The 18,115-nt window shown below is 45.0% G+C and overlaps 1 pseudogene across 1 annotated transcript; it reads left to right on the forward strand.

The window, feature by feature from the left end:
* Nucleotides 1–7,724: 7,724 nt before the first annotated feature.
* On the forward strand, nt 7,725–17,796 carry LOC146053271 (myeloid-associated differentiation marker homolog; annotated as a pseudogene). The gene is made up of 2 exons (XR_014467709.1): nt 7,725–7,815; nt 14,354–17,796. The product of XR_014467709.1 is annotated as a myeloid-associated differentiation marker homolog (transcript).
* Nucleotides 17,797–18,115: the final 319 nt, after the last annotated feature.

Raw genomic sequence — 18,115 nt, forward strand, 5'->3', positions numbered from 1 at the left:
TGAATGAAATGGTACTGCCTTGGCAAGGTGCTTTTGTGGGTGAAACCTGGAACCGGTGAAAGGAATGTTCCAGTAGCGGCGTGGTGGTTTGGCGGTGAAAGCCGAAACCGGCGCATGACATGTACCGGCTGCTGTGAGGTACTTATTTTCTACAAAAGTAGGTGAAAATTGTTATTTCCACCTTCTTTGGTAAAAAAAATGTGATCATTTATAGGCCCCATATATTACTTTCACACCGCTGTACCCTTTCACATTCGATTGGGGTGTGAAAATCGGAACCTGGGAATAATTTGTTCCGTACACGGCTATGTGCCTGGAGGGTAAAAGCTGGAACCTGTGAATGAAATGTTCCCGACTTGGCAAGGTGCTTGGGGGGTTAAGCCAGAATCGACGGATGAGATGTTCTGGCCACGACGAGGTGCTTTTAGGAGTGAAAGCCAGAACCGACGCATGAGATGTTCTGGACGCGACGGGATGCTTTTGGGAGTGAAAGCCGGAACCGACGCAGAAAATGTTCCGGCCACGGCGTAATGGTTGAGGGGTGAAAGCCAAAAACGGAGCATGAGATGTTCCGTCCGCTGTGACGTTCTTATTTTCTACAAAAGTAAGTGAAAATTATCATTTTCACCTACATTGGCAGAAATGAAGTGATAATATATAGGCCCCATATATCACTTTCACACCATTGTACCCTATCACACTTGATTGGGATGTGGAAACTGGATCCGGCGAATAACTTGTCCATACAGTATGCAGCTATGTGCCTGGAGGGTGAAAGCTGGAACCTGTGAATGAAATGTCACCGCCTTGGCAAGGTGCTTGGGGGTAAAGCCGGAACCCGACGGATTAGATGTTCTGGCCGCGGCGAGGTGTTTTTGGAACTGAAAGCTGGAACCGACGCATGAGATGTTCTGGACGCGACGGGATGCTTCTGGGAGTGAAAGCCGGAACCGACGCAGAAAATGTTCTGGTCACGGCGTAATGGTTGGGGGATGAAAGCCAAAAACAGTATGAGATGTTCCAGCCACTGTGAGGTACTTATTTTCTATAAAAGTAAGTGAAAATTATCATTTTCACCTACATTGGTAGAAATGAAGTGATAATATATAGGCCCCATACATCACTTTCACACCATTGTACCCTATCACACTTGATTGGGATGTGGAAACTGGATCCGGCGAATAACTTGTCCATATGCAGCTATGTGCCTGGAGGGTGAAAGCTGGAACCTGTGAATGAAATGTCACCGCCTTGGCAAGGTGCTTTTGTGGGTGAAACCTGGAACCGGCACAAGAAATGTTCCGGCGTGATGGTTGGGCAGTGAAAGCCAGAACCGGCGCATGAGATGTACCGACTGCTGCAAGGTACTTATTTTCTACAAAAGTAGGTGAAAATTGTTATTTTCACCTGCTTTGCTAAAAGAAAAGTGATAATTTTTAGACCCCATATACCACTTTCACACCGCTGTACCCTTTCACATTCGATTGGGGTGTGAAAACCGGAATCTGGGAATAACTTGTACGCAGCTATGTGCCTGGAGGGTAAAATCTGGAACCTGTGATGAAATGTTCCTGACTTAGCAAGGTGCTTGGGGGTTGAAGCCTGAACCGACGGATGAGATGTTCTGGCCGTGACGAGGTGCTTTTGGAAGTGAAAGCTGGAACCGACGCATGAGATGTTCTGGCCGCGACGGTATGCTTTTGGGAGTGAAAGCCGGAACCGACGCATGAGATGTTCTGGCACGCGACGAGGTGCTTTTGGGAGTGAAAGCCGGAACCGACGCACGGAATGTTCCGGTCGCGGCGTGTGAGTTACTTATTTTCTACAAAAGTAGGTGAAAATTGTTATTTCCACCTACTTTGGTAAAAAAAATTTGATCATTTATAGGCCTCATATACCACTTTCACACCGCTGTACCCTTTCACATTAGATTACGGTGTGAAAGCCGGAAACCGACGCATGAGATGTTCTGGCCTGCGACGAGGTGCTTTTGGGAGTGAAAGCCGGAACCGGTGCAGGAAATGTTATAACACTTGATTGGGGTGTGAAAACTGGATCTGGCGAATAACTTGTCCATATGCAGCTATGTGCCTGGAGGGTAAAAGCTGGAACCTGTGAATGAAATGTTCCCACCTTGGCAAGGTGCTTGGGAGGGGTTGAAGCCTGAACCGACGTATGAGATATTCTGGCTGCGACGAGGTGCTTTTGGGGGTGAAAGTTGGAACCGGCGCAATAAATGTTCTGGCCGCGGCGTGGTGTTTGGGGGTGAAAGCCTGAAGCGGCGCATGAAATGTTCCGGACGCGTTGAGGTGCTTTGGAGAGGTGCCAGATCCGGAGCATGAGATTGTCATGCTTTTGCAATGGGCTTGAAGGCGGGTGAAAGCCTAAACTGGCGCATGAGATGTTCCAGGCACTGTGAGGTGCTTTGGGGGGTGATAGTCCCTGACAACTCCTCAAGACTGGCTGCTGCAGAGCACATACCCGGGGACCTGCTCAGTTTGTAAAACTGAGTAACGGGTCCACAGTTAAGGGTCTAATATGTGCTGTAGCATGTATTTGCAATCACTGGGGCAGGAACTGATAAGGATGACTTGTGTTGTCTGTATAGTACTGCATTTATGTGTGTTACGATGTAAGACACATTATTAATAAATATGCATGTATGTCATGAACATATTATCGCGCCTCCTTCTTCTTTTTTTCAGGTAGACCTTCTCCACGAATGAATTGTGATGTCAACTACTTACCCAGCTACGTCTCTGGACTACTGTGACATCATTTTTACTACAGCATATTCCAAACGTCAAATTGCAGGAGCAGCTACCCACAACAGGTAAGCAGGCGCGATAATATCTTCCTGGCATACATGTATATTTATCAAATATGTATGGTCTTCCTTAAATTATGTTTAAAGTTTGATGAATTGAGGTCCTTATATTATTTTATGCAGACAGCGAGCCAAATCAGGGCTGATATCAGTGCGGGAAATAGCAGTGATATTGTCTGCATTGCTTTTTTATTGAATGTCAGTAATACTTTTTTCTACTAAAGTAGGTGAAAATAATAATTTTCACCTACTTTGGTAAAAAAAAAAAGTGATCATTTATAGGCCCCATATACCACTTTCACACCGCTGTACCCTTTCACATTTGATTGGGGTGTGAAAACCGGAACCGGCGAATAGCTTGTTATGTACGCGGCTATGTGCCTGGAGGGTAAAAGCTGGAACCTGTGAATGAAATGTTCCCACCTTGGCAAGGTGCTTGGGGGGTAAAGCCGGAACCGACGGATGAGATGTTCTGGCCTGCGACGAGATGCTTTTGGGAATGAAAGCTGGAACCGACGCAGAAAATGTTCCGGCTGCGGCGTGATGGTTGGGGGGTGAAAGCCAAAAACGGAGCATGAGATGTTTCGGCCGCTGTGTGGTACTTATTTTCTACAAAAGTAAGTGAAAATGATAAATTTCACCTACTTTGGTAGAAATGAAGTGATAATATATAGTACCCATAAACCACTTTCACACCACTGTACCCTATCACACTTGATTGGGATGTGAAAACTGGATCCGGCGAATAACTTGTCCATATGCAGCTATGTGCCTGGAGGGTGAAAGCTGGAACCTGTGAATGAAATGTCACCGCCTTGGCAAGGTGCTTTTGTGGGTGAAACCTGGAACCGGCACAAGAAATGTTCCGGCGTGATGGTTGGGCAGTGAAAGCCAGAACCGGCGCATGAGATGTACCGACTGCTGCAAGGTACTTATTTTCTACAAAAGTAGGTGAAAATTGTTATTTTCACCTGCTTTGGTAAAAGAAAAGTGATAATTTTTAGACCCCATATACCACTTTCACACCGCTGTACCCTTTCACATTCGATTGGGGTGTGAAAACCGGAATCTGGGAATAACTTGTACGCAGCTATGTGCCTGGAGGGTAAAATCTGGAACCTGTGATGAAATGTTCCTGACTTAGCAAGGTGCTTGGGGGTTGAAGCCGGAACCGACGGATGAGATGTTCTGGCCGTGACGAGATGCTTTTGGAAGTGAAAGCTGGAACCGACGCATGAGATGTTCTGGCCGCGACGGTATGCTTTTGGGAGTGAAAGCCGGAACCGACGCATGAGATGTTCTGGCACACGACGAGGTGCTTTTGGGAGTGAAAGCCGGAACCGGTGCAGGAAATGTTATAACACTTGATTGGGGTGTGAAAACTGGATCTGGCAAATAACTTGTCCATATGCAGCTATGTGCCTGGAGGGTAAAAGCTGGAACCTGTGAATGAAATGTTCCCACCTTGGCAAGGTGCTTGGGAGGGGTTGAAGCCTGAACCGACGTATGAGATATTCTGGCTGCGACGAGGTGCTTTTGGGGGTGAAAGTTGGAACCGGCGCAATAAATGTTCTGGCCGCGGCGTGGTGTTTGGGGGTGAAAGCCTGAAGCGGCGCATGAAATGTTCCGGACGCGTTGAGGTGCTTTGGAGAGGTGCCAGATCCGGAGCATGAGATTGTCATGCTTTTGCGATGGGCTTGACGGCGGGTGAAAGCCTAAACTGGCGCATGAGATGTTCCAGGCACTGTGAGGTGCTTTGGGGGGTGATAGTCCCTGACAGCTCCTCAAGACTGGCTGCTGCAGAGCACATACCTGGGGACCTGCTCAGTTTGTAAAACTGAGTAACGGGTCCACAGTTAAGGGTCTAATATGTGCTGTAGCATGTATTTGCAATCACTGGGGCAGGAACTGATAAGGATGACTTGTGTTGTCTGTATAGTACTGCATTTATGTGTGTTACGATGTAAGACACATTATTAATAAATATGCATGTATGTCATGAACATATTATCGCGCCTCCTTCTTCTTTTTTTCAGGTAGACCTTCTCCACGAATGAATTGTGATGTCAACTACTTACCCAGCTACGTCTCTGGACTACTGTGACATAATTTCTTCCTGGCATACATGTATATTTATCAAATATGTATGGTCTTCCTTAAATTATGTTTAAAGTTTGATGAATTGAGGTCCTTATATTATTTTATGCAGACAGCGAGCCAAATCAGGGCTGATATCAGTACGGGAGATAGCAGTGATATTGTCTGCATTGCTTTTTTATTGAATGTCAGTAATACTTTTTTCTACTGAAGTAGGTGAAAATAATAATTTTCACCTACTTTGGTAAAAAAAAAAAGTGATAATTTATAGGCCCCATATACCACTTTCACACCACTGTACCCTTTCACATTTGATTGGGGTGTGAAAACCTGAACCGGCGAATAGCTTGTTATGTACGCGGCTATGTGCCTGGATGGTAAAAGCTGGAACCTGTGAATGAAATGTTCCCACCTTGGCAAGGTGCTTGGGGGGTAAAGCCGGAACCGACTGATGAGATGTTCTGGCCACGACGAGGTGCTTTTGGGAGTGAAAGCCAGAACCGACGCATGAGATGTTCTGGCCTGCGACGAGATGCTTTTGGGAATGAAAGCTGGAACCGACGCAGAAAATGTTCCGGCTGCGGCGTGATGGTTGGGGGGTGAAAGCCAAAAACAGAGCATGAGATGTTTCGTCCGCTGTGACGTTCTTATTTTCTACAAAAGTAAGTGAAAATTATCATTTTCACCTACATTGGCAGAAATGAAGTGATAATATATAGGCCCCATATATCACTTTCACACCATTGTACCCTATCACACTTGATTGGGATGTGGAAACTGGATCCGGCGAATAACTTGTCCATACAGTATGCAGCTATGTGCCTGGAGGGTGAAAGCTGGAACCTGTGAATGAAATGTCACCGCCTTGGCAAGGTGCTTGGGGGTAAAGCCGGAACCCGACGGATTAGATGTTCTGGCCGCGGCGAGGTGTTTTTGGAACTGAAAGCTGGAACCGACGCATGAGATGTTCTGGACGCGACGGGATGCTTCTGGGAGTGAAAGCCGGAACCGACGCAGAAAATGTTCTGGTCACGGCGTAATGGTTGGGGGATGAAAGCCAAAAACAGTATGAGATGTTCCAGCCACTGTGAGGTACTTAGTTTCTATAAAAGTAAGTGAAAATTATCATTTTCACCTACATTGGTAGAAATGAAGTGATAATATATAGGCCCCATACATCACTTTCACACCATTGTACCCTATCACACTTGATTGGGATGTGGAAACTGGATCCGGCGAATAACTTGTCCATATGCAGCTATGTGCCTGGAGGGTGAAAGCTGGAACCTGTGAATGAAATGTCACCGCCTTGGCAAGGTGCTTTTGTGGGTGAAACCTGGAACCGGCACAAGAAATGTTCCGGCGTGATGGTTGGGCAGTGAAAGCCAGAACCGGCGCATGAGATGTACCGACTGCTGCAAGGTACTTATTTTCTACAAAAGTAGGTGAAAATTGTTATTTTCACCTGCTTTGCTAAAAGAAAAGTGATAATTTTTAGACCCCATATACCACTTTCACACCGCTGTACCCTTTCACATTCGATTGGGGTGTGAAAACTGGAATCTGGGAATAACTTGTACGCAGCTATGTGCCTGGAGGGTAAAATCTGGAACCTGTGATGAAATGTTCCTGACTTAGCAAGGTGCTTGGGGGTTGAAGCCTGAACCGACGGATGAGATGTTCTGGCCGTGACGAGGTGCTTTTGGAAGTGAAAGCTGGAACCGACGCATGAGATGTTCTGGCCGCGACGGTATGCTTTTGGGAGTGAAAGCCGGAACCGACGCATGAGATGTTCTGGCACGCGACGAGGTGCTTTTGGGAGTGAAAGCCGGAACCGACGCACGGAATGTTCCGGTCGCGGCGTGTGAGTTACTTATTTTCTACAAAAGTAGGTGAAAATTGTTATTTCCACCTACTTTGGTAAAAAAAATTTGATCATTTATAGGCCTCATATACCACTTTCACACCGCTGTACCCTTTCACATTAGATTACGGTGTGAAAGCCGGAAACCGACGCATGAGATGTTCTGGCCTGCGACGAGGTGCTTTTGGGAGTGAAAGCCGGAACCGGTGCAGGAAATGTTATAACACTTGATTGGGGTGTGAAAACTGGATCTGGCGAATAACTTGTCCATATGCAGCTATGTGCCTGGAGGGTAAAAGCTGGAACCTGTGAATGAAATGTTCCCACCTTGGCAAGGTGCTTGGGAGGGGTTGAAGCCTGAACCGACGTATGAGATATTCTGGCTGCGACGAGGTGCTTTTGGGGGTGAAAGTTGGAACCGGCGCAATAAATGTTCTGGCCGCGGCGTGGTGTTTGGGGGTGAAAGCCTGAAGCGGCGCATGAAATGTTCCGGACGCGTTGAGGTGCTTTGGAGAGGTGCCAGATCCGGAGCATGAGATTGTCATGCTTTTGCAATGGGCTTGAAGGCGGGTGAAAGCCTAAACTGGCGCATGAGATGTTCCAGGCACTGTGAGGTGCTTTGGGGGGTGATAGTCCCTGACAACTCCTCAAGACTGGCTGCTGCAGAGCACATACCCGGGGACCTGCTCAGTTTGTAAAACTGAGTAACGGGTCCACAGTTAAGGGTCTAATATGTGCTGTAGCATGTATTTGCAATCACTGGGGCAGGAACTGATAAGGATGACTTGTGTTGTCTGTATAGTACTGCATTTATGTGTGTTACGATGTAAGACACATTATTAATAAATATGCATGTATGTCATGAACATATTATCGCGCCTCCTTCTTCTTTTTTTCAGGTAGACCTTCTCCACGAATGAATTGTGATGTCAACTACTTACCCAGCTACGTCTCTGGACTACTGTGACATCATTTTTACTACAGCATATTCCAAACGTCAAATTGCAGGAGCAGCTACCCACAACAGGTAAGCAGGCGCGATAATATCTTCCTGGCATACATGTATATTTATCAAATATGTATGGTCTTCCTTAAATTATGTTTAAAGTTTGATGAATTGAGGTCCTTATATTATTTTATGCAGACAGCGAGCCAAATCAGGGCTGATATCAGTGCGGGAAATAGCAGTGATATTGTCTGCATTGCTTTTTTATTGAATGTCAGTAATACTTTTTTCTACTAAAGTAGGTGAAAATAATAATTTTCACCTACTTTGGTAAAAAAAAAAAGTGATCATTTATAGGCCCCATATACCACTTTCACACCGCTGTACCCTTTCACATTTGATTGGGGTGTGAAAACCGGAACCGGCGAATAGCTTGTTATGTACGCGGCTATGTGCCTGGAGGGTAAAAGCTGGAACCTGTGAATGAAATGTTCCCACCTTGGCAAGGTGCTTGGGGGGTAAAGCCGGAACCGACGGATGAGATGTTCTGGCCTGCGACGAGATGCTTTTGGGAATGAAAGCTGGAACCGACGCAGAAAATGTTCCGGCTGCGGCGTGATGGTTGGGTGGTGAAAGCCAAAAACGGAGCATGAGATGTTTCGGCCGCTGTGTGGTACTTATTTTCTACAAAAGTAAGTGAAAATGATAAATTTCACCTACTTTGGTAGAAATGAAGTGATAATATATAGTACCCATAAACCACTTTCACACCACTGTACCCTATCACACTTGATTGGGATGTGAAAACTGGATCCGGCGAATAACTTGTCCATATGCAGCTATGTGCCTGGAGGGTGAAAGCTGGAACCTGTGAATGAAATGTCACCGCCTTGGCAAGGTGCTTTTGTGGGTGAAACCTGGAACCGGCACAAGAAATGTTCCGGCGTGATGGTTGGGCAGTGAAAGCCAGAACCGGCGCATGAGATGTACCGACTGCTGCAAGGTACTTATTTTCTACAAAAGTAGGTGAAAATTGTTATTTTCACCTGATAAGGATGACTTGTGTTGTCTGTATAGTACTGCATTTATGTGTGTTACGATGTAAGACACATTATTAATAAATATGCATGTATGTCATGAACATATTATCGCGCCTCCTTCTTCTTTTTTTCAGGTAGACCTTCTCCACGAATGAATTGTGATGTCAACTACTTACCCAGCTACGTCTCTGGACTACTGTGACATAATTTCTTCCTGGCATACATGTATATTTATCAAATATGTATGGTCTTCCTTAAATTATGTTTAAAGTTTGATGAATTGAGGTCCTTATATTATTTTATGCAGACAGCGAGCCAAATCAGGGCTGATATCAGTGCGGGAGATAGCAGTGATATTGTCTGCATTGCTTTTTTATTGAATGTCAGTAATACTTTTTTCTACTGAAGTAGGTGAAAATAATAATTTTCACCTACTTTGGTAAAAAAAAAAAGTGATAATTTATAGGCCCCATATACCACTTTCACACCACTGTACCCTTTCACATTTGATTGGGGTGTGAAAACCTGAACCGGCGAATAGCTTGTTATGTACGCGGCTATGTGCCTGGAGGGTAAAAGCTGGAACCTGTGAATGAAATGTTCCCACCTTGGCAAGGTGCTTGGGGGGTAAAGCCGGAACCGACTGATGAGATGTTCTGGCCACGACGAGGTGCTTTTGGGAGTGAAAGCCAGAACCGACGCATGAGATGTTCTGGCCTGCGACGAGATGCTTTTGGGAATGAAAGCTGGAACCGACGCAGAAAATGTTCCGGCTGCGGCGTGATGGTTGGGGGGTGAAAGCCAAAAACAGAGCATGAGATGTTTCGGCCGCTGTGACGTACTTATTTTCTACAAAAGTAAGTGAAAATGATCAATTTCACCTACTTTGGTAGAAATGAAGTGATAATATATAGTCCCCATAAACCACTTTCACACCACTGTACCCTATCACACTTGATTGGGATGTGAAAACTGGATCCGGCAAATAACTTGTCCATATGCAGCTATGTGCCTGGAGGGTGAAAGCTGGAACCTGTGAATGAAATGTCACCGCCTTGGCAAGGTGCTTTTGTGGGTGAAACCTGGAACCGGCACAAGAAATGTTCCGGCGTGATGGTTGGGCAGTGAAAGCCGGAACCGGCGCATGAGATGTACCGACTGCTGCAAGGTACTTATTTTCTACAAAAGTAGGTGAAAATTGTTATTTTCACCTCCTTTGGTAAAAAAAAGTGATAATTTTTAGACCCCATATACCACTTTCACACCGCTGTACCCTTTCACATTCGATTGGGGTGTGAAAACCGGAATCTGGGAATAACTTGTACGCAGCTATGTGCCTGGAGGGTAAAATCTGGAACCTGTGATGAAATGTTCCTGACTTAGCAAGGTGCTTGGGGGTTGAAGCCGGAACCGACGGATGAGATGTTCTGGCCGTGACAAGGTGCTTTTGGAAGTGAAAGCTGGAACCGACGCATGAGATGTTCTGGCCGCGACGGTATGCTTTTGGGAGTGAAAGCCGGAACCGACGCATGAGATGTTCTGGCCTGCGACGAGATGCTTTTGGGAATGAAAGCTGGAACCGACGCAGAAAATGTTCCGGCTGCGGCGTGATGGTTGGGGGGTGAAAGCCAAAAACAGAGCATGAGATGTTTCGGCCGCTGTGACGTACTTATTTTCTACAAAAGTAAGTGAAAATGATCAATTTCACCTACTTTGGTAGAAATGAAGTGATAATATATAGTCCCCATAAACCACTTTCACACCACTGTACCCTATCACACTTGATTGGGATGTGAAAACTGGATCCGGCAAATAACTTGTCCATATGCAGCTATGTGCCTGGAGGGTGAAAGCTGGAACCTGTGAATGAAATGGTACTGCCTCGGCAAGGTGCTTTTGTGGGTGAAACCTGGAACCGGTGAAAGGAATGTTCCAGTAGCGGCATGGTGGTTTGGCGGTGAAAGCCGAAACCTGCGCATGAGATGTACCGGCTGCTGTGAGGTACTTATTTTCTACAAAAGTAGGTGAAAATTGTTATTTCCACCTTCTTTGGTAAAAAAAATGTGATCATTTATAGGCCCCATATATTATTTTCACACCGCTGTACCCTTTCACATTCGATTGGGGTGTGAAAATCGGAACCTGGGAATAATTTGTTCCATACACGGCTATGTGCCTGGAGGGTAAAAGCTGGAACCTGTGAATGAAATGTTCCCGACTTGGCAAGGTGCTTGGGGGGTTAAGCCGGAACCGACGGATGAGATGTTCTGGCCACGACGAGGTGCTTTTAGGAGTGAAAGCCAGAACCGACGCATGAGATGTTCTGGACGCGACGGGATGCTTTTGGTAGTGAAATCCGGAACCGACGCAGAAAATGTTCCGGCCACGGCGTAATGGTTATGGGGTGAAAGCCAAAAACGGAGCATGAGATGTTCCGGCCGCTGTGACGTACTTATTTTCTACAAAAGTAAGTGAAAATTATCATTTTCACCTACATTGGCAAAAATGAAGTGATAATATATAGGCCCCATATATCACTTTCACACCATTGTACCCTATCACACTTGATTGGGATGTGAAAACTGGATCCGGCGAATAACTTGTCCATACAGTATGTAGTTATTTGCCTGGAGGGTGAAAGCTGGAACCTGTGAATGAAATGTCAGCGCCTTGGCAAGGTGCTTGGGGGTAAAGCTGGAACCGACGGATGAGATGTTCTGGCCGCGGCGAGGTGTTTTTGGAATTGAAAGCTGGAACCGACGCATGAGATGTTCTGGACGCGACGGGATGCTTCTGGGAGTGAAAGCCGATACCGACGCAGAAAATGTTCTCGCCACGGCGTAATGGTTGGGGGATGAAAGCCAAAAACAGTATGAGATGTTCCAGCCACTGTGAGGTACTTATTTTCTATAAAATTATCATTTTCACCTACATTGGTAGAAATGAAGTTTCAGAGAAGCAGCGCTGGTGTCACAATAAATAGATTGAACAACTTTATGGTGAAAAAACAATTTATATCACAAAGATAAATAAAAACATTACATACATTTGCACATGACAATATCGCACAATAAAAATGTTAAAAAGAAGGTCTCACTCTTTGATTGGATATGGATCTGTAAGGGCCAATGCCCTATTGAATATCAGTCCAGATTGGAAAGTGCACTTTACCAATGGTATATCTGCCGATTGGGAAGATGAATGGGGAAAAGATTTTGGGGGACAATTCACCGGTCCTCTCTATGTTCACGGATAGATGGTAGTAGCCGCTGGAGGAATCAATGGAGAAATGTCCGTATTTTATCCCTTAAAGGACCTCTATTGGCTTTCAGAGAAATTGGTATTCAATACCCCATTTGGGTACCTCCCATATATGAAATTGCAGTGAATGTTGTAAGCACTGAAGGAGGGTGGGCAGGAATTCTCCAACCTGGACTAGGTTTGATAAAGGGGGGATGGCAGAACCTCTAACAGGTGGCTATGATGGTGTTGGCTCACCTGGAGGAAAAAGCTGCTGGTTGCCACTGGTCACTATTGTGGTGGAGAGTTATCAGTCCCACTTGAGGTATTTGATGAGGGACCACTGTCTCATACAGGTGGCTATGGATGGCGGGGCTCACCTGGAGTTCAGTGTCCTGTAGAGGTCTTGGAGGGTGGATCAGAGTTGAAATTCCCAAAAGTAGGCAGACGATGGACTGGATGGTAATATGGGTCCAATCTGTAGGAGTGAGAGGCTGCACCTGACGCGTTTCGCCACTAGCTTGTGGCTTTTTCAAAGGTGGCTTCTAGTGTGGTGGCTAGGGGTATATATACCCATACTAATGAGTAGCCAATTGACATTCAATCAGAGTAATAATACATTACAATCATAATTTCAATGTTTAATCATAAAGTAGGAGACAAACATACTGATATAGTAGGTATAATACCATAAAACATTTAATATTCCCAGTGGGTATCTGTTAAATCATGAAAATATATTGTGTTAATAATTATCACTTCCGGGTCAAAAGGTCACTTTGTTCCCCGCAAGTAACACAGTTATGGACAGAGGGGAGGACATTTGGTACTAAGATTGACAGTCTAGGTTGGAAAACGAGTCCTCAGTTAGCTGCCTCTGTGTTATTTTCTAAGAAAACGATATTCGTAAGCTTGGATTCATAGCGATATATGGGTGGAACGCATATGCGTTCCACCTGCCGAGAATGACTTCCCGCTTCCGCCGGAAGCTCAGTGGTTGTATTGGCCGGAATTCGGCCATATGACACGTGTACTAACACGTGGTCCGGGCTTGACAAGCCCTAATTTGTCTAGATGCGGTGACGCTGTATACCCGCGTCATCGCATCTTTAGGTGGTATGTTATGCGTCACTTCCGGGGGAGCGGAGCCAGTCGCCATAGAGATGGAATTTTTTTATCATGGATGGGTGCAGTATTAGAACTGCCCCTTTATTTGAACAAAAGCAACTTTATTTTAACACATGAATGTTACACTCGGATATCGTTTTCTACTATTAACCCCTGCCCATAGCGAAAAAAAAGTCATTATTTTTCTGGGGAGCATTATTAGTAAGCAATTTTGCATATATACACAGCAAGGTCATGGGGATGAAAATAAGTACAATAGGATTCAGTATTGAATCCCGGCGGTCGGGATCCCGGCGTTCAGAATCCCGACGCCGGAATCCCGACAGCCGAAATGCCGACAAGGGGGGGACGTGGATCGCCCCCCCTTGCGGGCTCGCTGCGCTCGCCACGCAGCGGGCCCGGTGCCTCGCTACGCTCGGCACGCTATTTTATTCTCCCTCCAGGGGTGTCGTGGACACCCCAGGAGGGAGAAAGAGTCGGCATTTCGGCGGTCGGGATTCCGGCGTCGGGATCCCGACCGCCGGGATCCCGACCGCCGGGATCTTAACTGCATCCCGTACAATATATATAAAAAAAGGTAATAATATTTGATATGGTAGAGAGGGTAAATATATAGGACTTCACATATCATCTTATTATATATGGAAAGAGATGCACAAATAATAATAATAGAAAAATAAAAAAAAAATATATAAAAATATATACACATATATATCCAACATATAACCTAAATGGTATTTTATTATTTACAAAATAACGTTAATTGGTGGATGTATGAAGACATAATTTATACGGTATAATTTTTATATATATATATATATATATATATATATATATATATATATATAGCAGTACATTATGGAGAGACTCTTTTTATAGTTTATCACCATATAGCTTTTGTGGTGGTTTATCCAGGCTAATATTGTATTAAAAAAGGGGGGGGGGGGTCAAAACTAATTTATACTAAAAGAGGGGGGGTCTTATCGATATTATATAAGGATTCTTTATATTGAAGAAGGCCCGCTGTTGTCCTTCATGGACATATTATTATCTTCGACACCTACACATAGTCATATGGTACAATCCATTAAATGATACAGAACCAGACAAGGAAAGCAATAATTGTTCTATAATACTATGTTTAATTCCATTGCCTCGTTGAGGCCTTTTTTAATACAATATTTGACATCCCTTTTTCTTTCTTTCCAAAGGTACAAGAACCATGCCAGTCCAACGCACGAAAATCGTGGTGGGCAACACCCACACCCTAAAGTCTCCAGTTGGGATTGTGCGCAATCTGGCAGCCATCGTTGCCTGCGTTACGTTCAGCTTGGTTGTGCACAGAGGAGGTTGGGGCAGTGGAACCGGAGACTTTTGCATGTTCTCCTGGTGCTTCTGTTTCGCTGTCACTATAATAATCCTTGTGGTGGAATTTACAGGGGTGCAAAACCGGATGCCAGTGTCTTGGAAAAACTTCCCCATCACTTTTGCTATGTTTGTGTGTTGATGTGCCTCTCTGCCACCGTTCTGAACCCACTGTTCTACTTGGAAGACAAAAGTTACGGCAGCGAGAGGCGCACCTACCAGATTGTGGCTGTAGTGTTTTCCTGTCTCACCACGCTGGCATATATCATTGAGGTGTCTTTAACAAGAGCCCAGCCGGGAGAAGTAACTGGATACATGGCAACTGTTCCTGGACTTTTAAAAGTTATAGAAAGCTTCATTGCCTGTGTTATTTTTGTCTTCATTTCAGATCCCCCACTGTACACCAAACATGATGCACTTAAGTGGTGCTTATCTGTTTACTGTATTTGTTTTATCCTGTCTGTTTTGGTGATTATTTTATGTGTCGGGGAATGTACCAGTTGGTTGCCCTGTACTTTTGAGAAGTCTCTCAGTGCCTACGTCCTCCTTTCTGTCCTGTTTTATGCTTCCGCCCTGATCATCTGGCCAATCTTCCAATTTGACTCAAAGTACAGGGGAACCACACAACGTCCAAATGAATGCAGTCGCTATTCAGGTCGGAGTGGATTATGTAATTGGGATAAATTAGTAGCCATTGCTGTTCTGACAGCTGCCAATCTCATAGCTTACATTATAGATCTTGTTTATTTTCGTCAGTGTATACTGATCTCTTAGGTTATTCATTCGACCATGTTCTGCTTGCTATTTGACCAAAACAGAATTAACCCTTTGAGTGCCAAGTGAATTTCTCAAAATAGGTATGAAAATGACCAAGCCAACATTGTTATTTATCATGATGGGCTGTAATGTTTACCTTATATAGGAAATAGAATCTTTTTTTTCACACAACATTTTTTATTTGAATTTTATATAACAATGAGAGCGAGGCGGATATTTTGAACATCGCTCACAGAGATGTTGCCACTCAAAAGGTTAAAGGGAATATGTAATCCAGGATCATGACTGTCGGTCCGTCCTGACAGTCATGATCCTGGTCCGTTTGCATTTTGATCGACAGCAAATCGGCAGGCGGGATTCACATTGGTGAAAAAGGGGGCGTGTCCGCGTAAACGGCCATGGATTGTGGATATACGGCCATGATCGGGACAATCCACTTCCGTTATCGGCAGAACGGGCCTGACAGCTTTTAAAGTCGAGCTTGTTCTGCCATGATGCCTCTTCAATGCTGTCAGTAAAGACAACATTAATTAGGTATCCGCCGCTATTTCCCCCATCGGAAATAGCGGTGGAGGATTGCATATCCCCCTAAATCACTAGTCAGAGAACATACAGTTAAAAGTTCTATGCTTATTTATTCCTGTAACATTATGGGGGAAATTTACCAAAATGGATTCGTAAAAAATAGGTGTATTCGTAGGCAGAAATATACCTATCTTTTACACATTTGTATTTTCGGGATTTACAATCCCGAAAATACAGGTCGAGTATCCCGTATCCGAATATCCGTTATCCGAATTATTCCGAAATACGGACATTCCAGAAAGTGAAAAAATTTTTTTTTTTTGCTATAAACTCACTGGGGACATTTGTAACAGCATCACTGGGGACATGATATGTAACTGGCACTATATATGTGCAAGATAATGATTGCTTGGCATTCAAATTCAGTGCTGAGATAGTACACACATTTTGTTTCACGTTTTGAAACCTTGTTTTTTGAACAATTAAAATATATTTGTGTGTATTTTATGTGGTAATAAAATATATTTGTGTGTATATTATGTGTTTATACAGCATACATGCAAGATACTTCAAAATACATAATTGAAATATTAAAATATTCCGAAATACGGAATAATCCGTTATCCAAAATTCTCCTGGTCCCGAGCATTTTGGATAAGGGATACTCAACCTGTACAACAATTCGTATTTCTAATGATGGAACATTCGTATTTGTATTTACAAATACAAATGTCTACACCATCGATAGAATACGACAGAAATCACCATTCAAAAGAATGGTGGTTCCTGATGTACTAAGCAGTCGTATTGATAATACAGCTGCTAATTGGCACACAAATACGACAGGAAAATACACCTTGCTTTCCCTGTCGTATTTGGCTTTAGCCTGCACGGATCAGTCAGATCCGTGCAGGCTTCAAATATTAAAAAAACGGCGTGGGGTCCCCCCCACAGCTGTAACCAGCACCAGGCTGAAAGAGCCGGGGCCAGTAATTAAAAATCAGGGAACCCGACAAATAGGGGTTCCCCGATTTTTAACAACCAGGCTCCAGGTCCGGGGCTGGTTCCCAAAATATGGGGGACAAAGTGACTAGGGGTCCCCCGTATTTTAAGAACCAGCCCCAGGCCAAACCGGCCAGCAGGGTAATGCCACAGCCGGGGGGAGACTTTTTATACAAGTCCCCCCGGCCAAAGCATTAACCCTACCGACCAGTCAGCCTGGCCAGGGGTCCTGGGGGAGTGGGGACCCCCCCAATAAGGGCCCCCCCCTCCAGGACTTACCTGACCAGGCTGAAGCCTGGTGCTGTCCCCGATGCCCCTGGGCGGTGGGCATCGGGCTGATTCTGGTGTAAAAAATAGAAGAATAAACTATTGTTTTAAACTGTAGAACTATGAGTCCCAGCAAGCCTCCCCTGCAAGCTGGGACTTGGTGAACCACAAGTCCCAGCCTGCGGGGCATTAAATGGCCCGCTGGGTCTTGTAGTTCCACAGTAAAAAAAATAGTTAAATAAAAACACACTGACACCTGTAAAATAAAAGTTTAATACATACATTACACACACACTGATACTTACCTATCTTGATCCCGTAGGTAGGTCCCAGAGTCTTGATCCGGTGCCTTGTCCTGGTTCCGGGTCCATGTCGCCATTCTTCTTCATGTCGATCTTCATGTCGGCGTCAGGTCCGGGTCCGAAGAAATCCATGGTGGACCTGTGGAAGGAAATCCAACTCACCCAGGTCCTTCATGGAAGTTCTTCTGGCTTGGTCCGACATTGTCCAGGCATTCTTACTTCTTCTTCCATCTTCTGGCTTCTTCTTTAAGCTGCCGGGCGACTCCAGCAAACTCCCCGTCTGTCAGAGCTGCAGCGATGTTTCCTCCTCGGTGTCTGGACTAAGAATGAATTCTAGCCAATCAGGAGCCGACTTTACTGGCTCCTGATTGGCCGCTGAGGTTTGGGCACAGTGCAACTCATACAGAAGGCAGAGGAGCACAAAAAAGTGTCTAAAAGGCAGATACTGTAGTGTTCATTCTAGCACCCGCTATCTTTGAAAACCCATGCAGTTCCTCTTCCTTGCCTGGGGTGTCGCTGTCTGCTGTGGTGTTTCTAGCACAGTTCGGGTTTGCATATCAGTGCACAGACCACACTGTGCTAGAAGCACTACAGCAAACAGCGACACCCCAGGCAGGGAAGAGGAACTGCACAGGTTTTCAAAGATAGCGGGAGCTAGAATGAACACTATCTGCCTTTTAGACACTTTTTTGTGCTCCTCTGCCTTCTGTATGAGTTGCACTGTGCCCAAACCTC

The sequence above is a fragment of the Crinia signifera genome, unplaced genomic scaffold (genome assembly GCF_055691185.1).
Source record: "Crinia signifera unplaced genomic scaffold, ASM5569118v1 HAP2_SCAFFOLD_135, whole genome shotgun sequence".
NCBI classification, from domain to species: Eukaryota; Metazoa; Chordata; class Amphibia; order Anura; family Myobatrachidae; genus Crinia; species Crinia signifera.